Raw genomic sequence first — 13,962 nt, 5'->3', positions numbered from 1 at the left:
AATAACAGTAGGAAAAAAAAGTGACTTAGCAACTAGGTAATTAATCTATGTTCTGGACACGTCCGCATGGTAACAGCCATGCCTCGGCCACTCTTTCTCACTTAACCGAACTTTTGGTCATATAAAATAAACTAGATACAACTCATTATCACTTCCGGGCACTACACCTTGAGAATAGAGAAGTAGGTGAAAGATGTTTGTATAGCTACACTCGGAAGACGCTTGGTGACACTAATGCTGCCACATGAATACTGCCCTCTTTATTGATGATGAGGTTATGGATCAGGTTATGATTCAGTGAGAGAAGGTTTGGCAGACAGGAGAAAAAGAGGATACTGACACCATACAAGTAAGTAATAGTATGTCATTAGTAAAGTTCGAATATTTCTACGTCCTAACAAGTACACGAGTTATTGTTACAGTAAAGTTATATATCAAATCCTTATGCTATAATCACAGAAATATGAACTGGGAGTGTATAATTAACATTCATATCCAAATGAGTCACCTGGGCTGTACAGTGTTTTAAAAAAACTGTGTTGTCAACTGTACATGTAAAATATAAGAAATAATGAGAAAACATTACCAGGCAATTGTGTGTCCAGCTCCCAACTGCACACACACACACACACACACACACACACACACACAAGGAGGTGACACACGCTTGTCTAATTCATTGCCCAGTAAAACTGGGCCATTGTCTAGCCCATGAGTAGGCTACAATGCACAGTTAGACTTGCAGCCCATGGAGTGGCGGGAGAAGTGGACATCAGGGTCAAGACATAAATCTGCTTTTGTAGCTAATATTTGTGCTATTCAGAGACCTAGAGTTATAAGAAAAATAGTTTTGCTCATCTTCAACACTCTGAAGTTACCATTATAAGTAACAATATACTGAATGACTGATGCTTAGCATATTACTGAGTTTTCACTTTATGGCTGCCTTTACCAAGTATTAGTGTTGAAATGCCTCTCACGACTGGAAGCCAGATGCGGATGGAGATAAAGACGCGCACATGGAAAAAGAACAATACGTCCAGCATGAGGAACTCCACCAAGGAGAGTTGGGCATCAGGACTTCTCAGCTGCGGTGTCCCCCGGTGACGGATGACGTACTCCGTCCAGAACACGGCCCTCTCCTGTGGCGTCGTCAGCTGATCCCGCAGGTGCCTCGACTCTGCCAGCACATTCTCCTTGTACCTTAACGTAAATGTAAAAATTAAGCATGAGTAATCTGTTAGTCATTTCTCTACATTTTTAGTTAAGGGGATTTTTGTAAAATCAAACAGCCATGTAGACCTTATAGCCACATTTGTTCTCACAGGAGCCGCTGGTGTCATATATCAGCTTTAGCCTTGGTAAACTGTGATTTTGTTAATTAACGATATAATTTAGTCAAATCTGCAATGCATATGACCACAGAAGTTAATCATTATACGTATATGAAATATAGTATATAAAGTCTAGGTATCATATTTTTTGCCCTTTAGAGCTGAGATTGCTTTCCGTAACCATGTAGGTATTAGAAAAAAATTTTTCATCATAATAACAGCACTAACTATTTTTCCTTAACCTTTATAATAAGCAATATACTGAGAACTTCTTGGCATGGAGCTATGATTCTTGGATTAGTGAATATTTCCTTGAAACACTGGGGACCGGAGCAAATCAGACGAATCTTAGGAATGCTGCTGATTGAGACAGTTGGTTAAGTAATAGTGTTAGTTATCTTGGTACAGGTCGAGAAACTAGTACGGCGTCGATGAAGCCCATAGCTACGTAAAGAATCGTATGCAGCTACATAGAGTGCTGTAGTCTGGAACAAAGGAGAACGAGAAATGTAATTCATGTTCCAATCCTAGTAAACGAAAATTAAATTCTGCTTTTAAAAAAAACTGTATCACAGTATTACAGGTCTGCAGTTTTACTATTGTTTGACATGGGAGTTGCAACAGATTATAGAGCCACATGCTTCACAGTTAGCCTCCCAGTATATTCCCGTAGTCTAGCTGACAATATGAAGTACACATAGATAAAAGTTTACAGTGAGTAGAACATTTGATTATTCGATTCCATCTAGAAGAGGGCGACAATCAACTTAAATAAATGCCAACAGGTGTATATTATCGTACTCCATGCAGCCGAAGGACGACGTCTTCCATTAACCCACAATAATCATATTCCACACATGCTTTTTGAAGAGTAGTGAAAAGAGTACGTGCAACTGACCTGCAGAAGGTAAATGTTTGTGAATTAGAAAGTGTACATACATCGCTGAGCTGAGTTTCTACTGGGTGCAGTCAAGTGATATATATAATTTGAACTACTTAAATACCCACTCCCACCCAGGAATTTATTGTGAACTAAAGGTGTGCCAGACAGGCACATAAAGCAACTGAACAGACAGCAAGAGGTTTGAGGGAGTTCAGTGCTTAAATTTTTATGCTGACCTCAACTATTTCCTTGAACCAGTGTCAGTATCATTCAAGAATACTTTTTAAAGGTTGACAGGATTACATTAAATGATGTGATCAGTACAGACTGCATATAACAGACAAGCAAGTGTAAATATTACATGTATTTCAAAAGACACTTGCACTTCAAAATTGATTTCTACCAGCAGGCTAATGAACCTCATATTTCAGTACCATTATCTCACAACAAAACACCAGTAGGACTGTTATACCAACTTAAGGTTGGTGGTAATTTCGGTGACGACATCAACTATGGCCTCGACAGTCAGCTCCTTCCACAGCAGCATGTCACCATAGCCAGAATTCTCCACAAAATAAGCGTTCATGAGTTGATCACCGAAGATGGATAGGGCGAGGAGGGGCGTGGCATGGTAGATGGACTCCTGTATGCTCAGCTGGCCACTATGGGTGATGAACACTTTCATGCTGTCGTGGGCTGAGGTGCACAGGTTGTCTAAGTACAGTCAGTACTTGGGAGGTTATATTGTTTGCATACATCATATTAAGCCAACTCGTTTGTTACAGGATGAACTTACCAAGGATGTCCTGTTGTGGGAGCCACTTGCTTATCATGACATTTTCTGGCAGACCTTCCAGGTCCTTCTCATACTTCCATATGACTCTGTGTGGCAGCCTGTGGAAAGCCTTGATAAAGGCTTCGCGGTATTTCACTGGCATTGAGTTTCCTCTAGCAACCGACCCTAGACTGAAGTATATCACACCCTCAGGACCAGCACCAGATATCCATGACTTCAGATCCTACCGACAATAAGAGCAAGCAGTGTAGACATTTAAGCATGAACAGACCTGATATGAGAGAAACATCACATTTCATTATATTTACAGTACATTGCTGGGGTTCTTTTGATTTCGAAGCAATCAAAACAGGAGCAGCCGGTGGGGCACTCAGTGGAGCGCATCTCTCCGATAAGGGCAACGTAATTTCCAAACTACTCTTCATAATGGGTTAGGGTTTCTCATCACTGACTAGGGTTTCGCATAAAGTGTTTTCCGGATCCAGAATTTGTAATAAAATCTGGATTGGCCCCTAAAATTAGTCGATTGTTCCCAGGGACATGGGCTATCTACCTGGCATATTTGGTTCTAATATCTCTTTTAGTTTTTTAGTAATACTGCTAAAAGACAGACAAACAAACAAACAGGTGTGGAAACATACTCTCCTTGTCGGAGAGTCATCCAATGATTAATCATACATCTTATACCAATTTTATATACCCATAATAGAAGACTATCCTGGACTCCTTAATCCACAAATGAGGAGTAATGTACGGGGCACCAGCTTGATGGCTAAGCAGCACTTGTCAGGACTGGTACACAGGACCGACCTGCCTTTATCGCCCACATTCGAATGGTGGTGTACTCAAGGGTTGGCTGGTGATGTGTGGTATCTTTATGAAGAGACACCAGGTATTTTCACCGTTACATCTGCTATTTGCCATAGGTGCCTGTGCTACACTTCCCCTACACAAAGCTAACTGGACCACCAAAAGTATTACCGGTAATTATTATTATTATTATTATTATTATTATTATATATATATATATATATATATATATATATATATATATATATATATATATATATATATATATATATATATATATATATATATATATATATATATATATATATATATATATATATATATATATATATATATATATATATATATATATATAAAGTACAAAGGGAACTGCCTGTCTGAGTAAAAAAAAAAAAAATCTTTTTTTTAATAACAGAACGGAGGAAGGAAAAACAAATGAAAAAAATAATAATAATAATCCATACACCAGATTACTGGTGTCCTCTGTTCATAAAATATCTGTAACAGTTAGTCTTGAACAGCTGTGGGTTGAAATTTGGAGGGAAACAACTCTGGGGATGCGAGTTCCAGAGAGATGCAGTTTGGGGAATGAAAGAATTCTGATAGGCAGAAGTTCTGCAGTATGGTTAAGTGACATTCCAGTCATGAGCGCTACCAGATGCCCTTGCAGCACAAGAGAAGGCATGGAGAGGTGGCACCATGGATGCAACTTCGTCTGAGCATCTGCCAAAAAATATCTGTAAAATAATGCAAGGGAGACAACATTTCTTCTTACTTGCAGGGGAGGTAGTTTATTTGTAATGGCAGGGTTGTTAATAATTCTAACAGCTTTGGGCTGAATTTTTTCTAGTTGTTTTAATGCAACCTCTCCACATCCTTTCCAAAAGGGTGAGCAATATTCAAGCTGAGAGCGCACATGACTAATAAATTATAGCTAACTGCTAAATTATAGCTAACTGTTGTGTTAGGAAGAATACTGCCACCGTATTCCCTGCGTGTCGTAAAAGGCGACTAAAAGGGGCGGGGTGAGGGAACAAGGGACCCCCTCCTCTGTTTTTTAGTTCCTAAAAAGAGACAGGCCAGAGAAAGGGATGGGGGATGGAGTTATCCACGTACCCTGAAGATTGGGTCTATGAATGTGCGTGGATGTAGTACGATTGAGGCTAAAAGGGAGGAGATTGAGAGAATGTTTGTGAGAAGAAAGTTGGATGTGTTACCTTTGAGTGAAACGAAGATGAAAGGGAAGGGGGAGTCTATGTTTGGAAGTGTGAATGGAAGATTGTCAGGTGTTGATAAAGGAAGGGCAAGAGAAGGTGTGGCCTTGTTAGTGAGTTCAGAAGTACAGCAATGTGTGATTGAATGGAAGGAGGTGTCATCGAGACTGATGTGGGTGAAAGCGAAATTTGAACGTGAGTTGTGGGTGTTTGTGAGTGCATATGGGCCTGGTAGTGAAAGGGATGAACAAGAGAGGGAGTCTTTCTGGAACGATGTTGATGAGTGTCTGCAGAGTTTTGGAGCGAATGTGAATGTGGTAACGATGGGAGATCTGAATGCTAGAGTGGGAAATGTAGCAGTTGAAGGCGTAGTTGGTATGCATGGTATGCCTGGAAGAAATGAAAATGGGGAACGAATGATAGCGCTGTGTGTTGAGCGAGAGGTGGTGATTGGGAATACGCTGTTTGAGAAGAAAGATATTTATAAGTATACATGGGTGAAACAGGAGGGTGGAAGGGTTGTTGATAGAGCTTTGATGGACTATGTGGTTGTGTCTAGGAATGTAATAGGAAGATTGTTGGATATGGGAGTTCTGAGAGGGGAGGGTGGAGGTATGTCTGACCACTACCTGGTGGAGGGAAAGTTAAGAGTAGGTTAGAGATGGGTGAGAGCTAGGAGGGTTAGGTGTGGCAGGGAGGTTTTGAAAGTGAGTAAGTTGGATAAAAGAGAGAAAAAGATAGAGTATCAGGAGAAATTGAAAGATGAGTGGAACGCAGTGAAAGATCGGGAAAATGGCAGCGTGGAGGAGGAATGGCAGTTGTTTAAGGGTGCTGTGTGATGGGGCATGCAGAAGAGGTGTGTGGTGTGAGACGTATGGGTGGTGGTGTAAGAAAAGGAAGTGAATGGTGGTGCGAGGAAGTAAATATGGCTGTGGCTGAGAAGAGACGTGCATATGAAGTGTGGCTGCAGAGGAAGGATGAGATGTCATATGAAAGGTATAAGGAACAGAGAAATAGAGCGAGAAGGGCTGTGCGTGATGCTAAAGTGGCAGCAGATGAGAGGTGGGGTAGGCGGCTGACAGAGAATTTTCAACAGAATAACAAAATGTTTTGGAAGGAGGTGAAAAGGGTGCGAATGGGAGAGTCTGGGAAGGAAGAACGAGTAAAAGCAGAGTATGGAAGGATGTTAATTGAGATGGATGCAGTAAGGAAGAGATGGGCAGAGTATTTTGAAAGATTGTTAAATGTAGAGGAGGAAAGGGTGGCTGAGATTGTGGCGGATGGAAGGGTGCAAGGAATAAATGTGTTGGGAGAGTTGAATGATTCTTTGATCACGAAGGAGGAAGTGGAGAAGGCAGTAAAGGAGATGAAAACAGGGAAAGCTGCAGGTATGGATGGGTGTGCTGTGGAATGCCTGAAGGGTGGTGGAGTGACTATTGTTGACTGGTTAGTAAGATTGTTGAATGTGTGCTTTGAGAAAGGTATGGTGCCAATTGACTGGGCAAGTGCTTGTGTGGTCCCGTTGTATAAAGGCAAGGGTGATAAGTATGAATGTACTAGCTTTAGGGGTATAAGTCTGTTCAGGTTGTAGGTAAGGTGTATGGTAAAGTGTTAATTATGAGAGTTAGAGAGGGTACAGAGGGAGTGATTGGTGATGAGCAGTGTGACTTTAGGAGAGGGAGGGGATGCGTTGATCAGGTGTTTGCTGTGAGACAAGTGTGTGAAAAGTATTTAGCGAACGGCAAGGATGTGTTTTGGGCATTTATGGATTTAGAGAAAGCGCATGATAGAATTGATAGAGAGGCTTTGTGGACTGTTTTAAGATTGTATGGACTTGATGGTAGGTTACTAAAAGGGGTGAAAAGTTTTTATGTAAATAGTAGAGCGTGTGTAAGAGTGGGAAATGCTGTGAGTGATTGGTTTCCCGTGAGAGTGGGGCTGTGACAGGGATGTGTGATGTCGCCTTGGTTGTTTAATATTTACATGGATGGTGTTGTAAGGGAGGTGAATGCAAGAGTTTTAGGTGGAGGTCTGAGTCTGGTGAATGTTGATGGTGGAGAGTGGAATCTGAAGCAGCTGCTGTTTGCAGATGATACTGCACTGGTGACTGATTCAGAGGAGAGATTGAGACAGTTGGTAGAGGAGTTTGGAAGGGTGTGTGAAAGAAGGAAATTGAAAGTAAATGAAAATAAGAGTAAACTGATGAAGTGTACGAGGTTGATAGATGGTAGGGGGATGAATATAGTTTTGAATGGTGAGTTGCTTGAGGAGGTAGATTGTTTTAAATATCTAGGGTCACATGTTGCTGTGGATGGAAGAATAGATGCAGAAGTGAAGTTTAGAATAAATGAAGTAGGAAAGGTGCTGGGAGGAATGAAAAAAGTGTTTAAATGTCGTTCACTTAGAATGGATGTAAAGAGAAGGCTGTATGAGGGTGTTGTGGTACCGACTGCGTTATATGGGGCTGAAACATGGAATATGGGTGTAGCAGAGAGGAAAAGTTTGAATGTAATGGAGATGAGGTGTGTGAGGAGTATGTGTGGAGTGACACGTATGGATCAGGTGCGAAATGATGAAGTGCGAAGAAGAACTGGAGTTGTTCGCGAGATGGCTGGTAGAGTTGAGCAGAGGGTGTTGCGATGGTTTGGGCATATGGAGAGAATGGATAATGAGCGATTGGTGAAAAAGATAACTAGATCTGATGTGAGAGCTGTAAGGCTGAGAGGAAGACCACGAATAGGATCGATGGACAGTGTGAAGAGAGCGCTGGATGCAAGAGGGATGTCTGTTGAGCAAGGAAGAGTGGTTGTGCATGACAGAAATAAATGGAGAGAAATTGTGAATGAATAAGTGATGACGCAGCCCTGAGGGGATATTCTCCCGCATTTGGTCTGATCAGCTAGTCAGGTCAGGTGCGGGTAAGGGAATGAGTCTGTTATGATGTGGCAGGGGTAAACCAGTTCTGCTGTCGGGCCCTGCTGCGGATGTCACTGATTGCATTGCGCAGTTGACCCTTGTGCGGTGTGGTGCGGTGAGGATCTGTCCGTTCTCCCCTTTGGGGCTATGATGCGAAAGAATGTGTTTGAATGGATGAGTAAATGGGGAGTGTGTCGTCCTGTCTCGGCTACCTCCCTTTCCTTGGGGGAAGCAGCCTAGGTATATAGATAGATAGATAGATAGCTTATCAACGAAGAAGTTACGGCCTCTGTGCAATAATCCAAGTTTCTTTGAGGCGGTTTTAGCAAGTGATCTTACATGAGAGGTCCAGCTGATGGCATTATTAAGTGAGACGCCAAGAATTTCAATACCTTTGCAGATGGGAATATTAGTAGCACTGAAGGTAATGTACGAATCTGGCAATATCTGTCTATTAGTAAATTGCATGGATTTAGTTTTACTAACATTGAAAGAGACAAGGTTGTTTTGTCCCCATTCACGGATCACAGAAAGGTCTTGATTTATGGAGATGCCTGTACTGAGTTGAGAGATAGAGATACTAGACTTCGTAAATGGGTGTCGAGTGTGAATGAACTATGTAGCGCTGAATCATCTGCGTATGAGTGAATGGAATTGTCGGTGACAGATGAGAGATCATTAATATGAACCAGGAATAGGGTTGGCACCAGAACTGACCCCTGTGGCACGCCGGCGTCAATTGAGTGGAAACTGGAATATACATCATCTACTTTTAATCTTATTTTCCTGTCACTAAGATATGAAGAAATCAAAGGAACAAAAGACGTTAGTTCATAGCAAGGGAGTTTGGACAGCAGGGAACGGTGCCATACTTTGTCGAAAGCTTTAGAAATATCAAGAGCTACTGCATGACTTTCTCCATGTAGATCACTTGATTGATGGATGGTTTAAGTTAGGAGATTGAGTATGTCAATGGTGGATCTTTCGTGGTGAAAACCATATTGTCCATCACTAATTAAGTTGTTGGATTCAAGATGTTTAACAGTGTGCTTATTAATTAAAGTTTCAAATACATTACCAAGAGAAGATGTGACAGCTATTGGTCTGTAATCAGAGGGGTCAGAGGAACTTCCTTTCTTCGGAATTGGGTGGATATTGGCGTCTTTCCATGAATTTGAGAATAAAGAAGAACGTATGCATAGCCTGAATAATTTTGCTAGAACAGAGGAGAGTACAGGGGAAGACTTTTTCAAAACAATTGGCGGAATTCCATTTGGGTCTGAAGCTTTGTCGGTAGGTAAATTGTCTAGAATGGATTTTATGTATCTTGTCTGTATTTTAAGTAGGGTAATTTCGGGAGAGTCAAGTTCAACAGTGTTGATAGAACTCTATGAGAGTTCAGAAATTTTCCATAATTTTCAAGTTTTTTTTTTTTGTGAAGTGACTAAATTTATATGCTGAAATGAGTGAAAGCATGATGTGTTATATATAATAATAATTTTACATATATCGTTCGAATAGTACAACAATAGAGGAATAAGTTAAGTTGTTTGTGGTGTTTGGGTGATCATTGCAATAATATTGCACAATCCTAATGTTCCATGTGACTGCAGTTTATCATGCTTATTATAGTATGTTTGACTAACTTGCTGAAAATGTAATTCTTGTCATTGCCGTCAGAAAAATCTCTGCATCAGGAAAGAAATTGCTTTTTATCATTGTGTGTGATGTATCTGCCCATTCTGTAAGAGATTCTGGAGAACCGATTTTTTCGTCAAAACATTCTCGGGTGTATGGAACTGCCAAACTGTGAGGAAACCCTTGGATATGTTACTCAGGCCTATTCTGGATTATTCTGTTCAGCTAAGAATAATTCTAACAGTGCTAGGATGAATGAAAATGATGAAAGATTAACCTGTGGGAGTGGGGTGGCAGGTCGACAGTGCATGGCGCCCACCTCCACCTGTGAAGGCAGGAGAGGCACGGTCCTACTGATGCTGAAGTGAGAGTTCAACAGTGCCACACTCTGGTTTCTTTCTAGATCCAGCAGCGGCGGCAGGTCAGGGAAACGAGCAGAGATCTGAAGAATGAATAAGAAAAAAATATGTTGTCAATAATTTGAACGCTAAATTAATATTACTACCTTGTATTACTTGCCCTTTTAGTGTATAAGGTTAGTATCCAGAAGTCATAAACGGAAAAAAAGCCAGGATAAAAAGTCATAAGCAAAGCACTCAGTGAAATTTCATTTATAATGACACTAGTACTAAATATAATACATTTCCTAGTAGCTCATACTTATTAAAAAAAATTGTGTTCCATGCATTATATATATATATATATATATATATATATATATATATATATATATATAAATATAAATATATATATATATATATTACAGCCAGAGGAAATTTGTGTAACCAGTGATTTCATGAAATTCCTAAAGAAATAGTGAAATGAGTTTAATTTAGGATGGGTTCATTAAGGTTAGGTTAATTTAGGCTGCAGTTTGGTTTAGATAAATGCAAAGTTTCGTGTTCATCTAAATCATCGTAACCTAGCCCAGCCTAACTAACCTAACCTAACTTAACCCAACTAACCGAGCCTAACCTAACCTAAACTTAACCTAGATTTTCCTGGCCTAACTTAACCGCAAGCAAAATTAAACTGACCTTAATTAACCACCCTAGTTTAATCTCATTTCAAGAATTTTCTAGGAATTTCATGAAATCACTGCTTATCAAGTTCCATGTAATATATATATGCTGTATATGTATATATATATATATATATATATATATATATATATATATATATATATATATATATATATATATATATATATATATATATATATATATATATATATATATATATTATTATTATTATTAGGCATGTCTACATAGGATATAGTGAGAACTTGTGTATATCTGATGTTCAGAAAATACCTTCAATGGCTATCTATCTTTACTTGATGGTTACCGAACATACGACTGGTACACATAAAGTCGAGCAAATCTGTCTATTTCTTTGCTTACCATATGCATGTTCCATGTTACATCTTTCAGTTCTGTTATTTGTTCCATATTTGTCTTCTCGGCTTCTATGTCTTGCTTTGTCACAAGTTTATTTATAATATCATAAGAGTATCCTGTTCTCAATGTGATAAGTTGCCTTCATGACGGGCCTAAAAGTATCTATATTTTCAACATACAATACCATTCAAACATACATCCTTTTATTCACCTGATTACTAAACCTACTTAATCGCCATCATTCTCTCATATCACTTTTTGTAATGTATTCTGATTTGTACAGACTACATATACTCCTTAGTATCATTATACATTCCCACCGCTTATACTGTACTTTTAACATGTGCTGCTCGTAACACGCCAGCGAGAACATTTGTAGGCTGTGAAGAAGCGTACATTTTCTTTCATGATGTCTGTTACACTCTATTGCAAGTCTTTTATAATAGGCTTACAAGAGACTTCCAATAGTGCAGGCGTCAGAGACAATGTGCCGTTACTCCTTCTGTGCTATAAAATCTTCAACATACTCTTTTTGTAACCGATAGGCATATTTCAATCTAATGGAGACTGATCGTTGTAAATGGAGTCAAGTACAGTACCTCCTTTTGAAGTTCTGGAACTACGCCCCAATTTCTCCAGTACACAGCTATTCCAATTATGTGTTAGAGTGTTGACAAAACGTTGCCAGACAGTCATGGGGGTCGGATAGTCGAACAGTAAATTAGACGCATGGGATGGTTGAAGTACGTTGCCCAAGACGGCGCTCTGACGGAGGTCCATTCCAGCTGTAGCGACGGTGATGAAGGGCATCTCGTGCACAAAGGGGTAGGCTAACTAAAGGGAGAGACAGAAGATTATGAGCTACAATTGGACATCACATTTACACGTATCTTAATGTGTTATTATAATACAGAAAAAGATTGTGGGCACGCAAAAATTTATGTGTAATTCCTTATGAGTTAGAGATAACTAGCATTGAAACCGAAATTTAGTGTCATGACACAGTGTGAAGAATACAAATAGGTAGATCCAGGTGTGTTAAGATGCAACCGAAGATTTTGCTGCTAGAGTAGAGAACAGTTACATCGCTCAGATTTCTAGATGGACAATTGTGAACATAATCCACAAGCACTACGAACACTGATATTTTTTATGGCTCAGTGTATTATGGAGTCCAACATAAACGGGAGGTAACTTAGTATGAGAAATTATTTAAAACAAGGTTTGAGCAACATGTATGCTTCTTATCTGCGATACTTACTTCGTTGAAAAAATGATCAATAAGGATTACGTCGAAATCTTTTCTTCTGTTGTAAAGCTCTTGAACTTTGGGGACATCGTACAGCTTTCCTGCAATTGTACAGAGTACTTCTTTGATTCCACGAATGCCTCCTATAGGATCATTTAAAACGTTGAACTTGTTGAAATTTTATTCACTGAAATCTTCAATACCATGTTCAAACTCGTAGATGTTAGGGTGTTTTATGGGCTTCTGCTCATTGGTCAGCATCACAATCTGGGGGTCAAGAGAGATGATAGATGGATAATATTAAGTACATATTTATCGGATGCCAAATATAAAACATGGTGTACCATTCACGAGCTGGTTGCACCTTAGTGGTTTATGTCAAGTAGGGTCATTTAGATGACTAATCATGGTCATCTTCGAGCACAGTTACCTACCAGCTATAGAGCTACAACAGCCTTACCTTGTGCCCACGTTCCGCCAGAGCCTTGGCCAGTGGTAAGAAGACGTTCCTATGGCTCCTGGAGGAGACAGGCAAGAGCATGAGGATCTTATAGGAGGCCTGAGGAGGAGGCAGCTCCCCCGCGGCACTTCCAGCCAGAACCACTACCAACACACATAGAAGCGCCAACTTCATCTGCTGAGACACATTCAGATTGGTACATTGAGTGGTTATGCACAGTGCAGTGAAGATACCCCTCTGAAACTACTGTAATGTATCTATTGATGGAAGACTATCCTCATCCGGGAAAGAAATATAATCTTACTGCGGATTTACTTGCTGACCGGCATAGCCAATGGTTCACTAAAATCCGAGCAGCCAGCGTGGCCAGAAGGGGACTGTCTTGGCAATACAATTTACCAACTCTACTTTTTTCACGTCAACTTGGACCAGATTCTCGTCTTTTTGTTGCATATTTTACGTAGTTCAGTAACAATAAACAATACTATGGCTCTACGTCCTTTCCATCGCACTCCTTGATGACTAGCATCATTTTATGACTCAGTACCGAACATGGAGAGATGACAATTTTAGGCCAAGTTAGAGTGAAGAGAATATAGTAGAGAACCTGACAGGAATGCTAATGTTTACATGAATATTGATTCTCATGAATCTTCAGACACAACTCTGGCCAAGGTTTCTTAACCTTTAGGACAAGCTAATAATCATTTAGTGTTATCAGAAATAAAGATTTATGAAGCCCGGAAAGCTCTATGTAAGATGTGTTTTAACCTTTGGATAGGGAGAGACTACTACAAAACCAAATAAATTCGTGTAATGATACGAAGAAGACATAACTAATATTTCTCGCAACATGGAAGAGTCAACGAGCTCATTGCACAGTACCTCATGCATGTTATTGCTGAAGAAATATTTGGAGATAAAATGATGAATAACTTTGTTTCTCTATTCCCTTTCTTGTCTCAGTTTCTCATTCTCATTCTTAGTCTCAGTCTCTCTCTCTCTCTCTCTCTCTCTCTCTCTCTCTCTCTCTCTCTCTCTCTCTCTCTCTCTCTCTCTCTCTCAGATTCTGCCCCTGTCTGTCTATCTGTCTGTCTGTCTGTCTATCTCTGTCTGTCTGTTTGTCTTCTGTGTGTCTGTCTGTCTGTCTTCTGTGTGTCTGTCTGTCTGTTTCTCTCTCTCTCTCTCTCTCTCTCTCTCTCTCTCTCTCTCTCTCTCTCTCTCTCTCTCTCTCTCTCTCAAGGCACATTAACAACAGCTGT

At 40.0% G+C, this 13,962-nt stretch overlaps 1 pseudogene; it reads right to left on the bottom strand.

The window, feature by feature from the left end:
• Window positions 1-920: 920 nt before the first annotated feature.
• Window positions 921-12,874, bottom strand: LOC145390382 (UDP-glycosyltransferase UGT5-like; annotated as a pseudogene).
• Between the last annotated feature and the right edge of the window lie 1,088 nt (window positions 12,875-13,962).

Source organism: Coenobita brevimanus, chromosome 14 (assembly GCF_032717465.1).
Source record: "Coenobita brevimanus isolate Jiangsu-jjx chromosome 14, ASM3271746v2, whole genome shotgun sequence".
NCBI lineage: Eukaryota > Metazoa > Arthropoda > Malacostraca > Decapoda > Coenobitidae > Coenobita > Coenobita brevimanus.
Note: the sequence above shows the minus strand (reverse complement) of the source record. Positions and strands in the feature narration are given on the sequence as shown.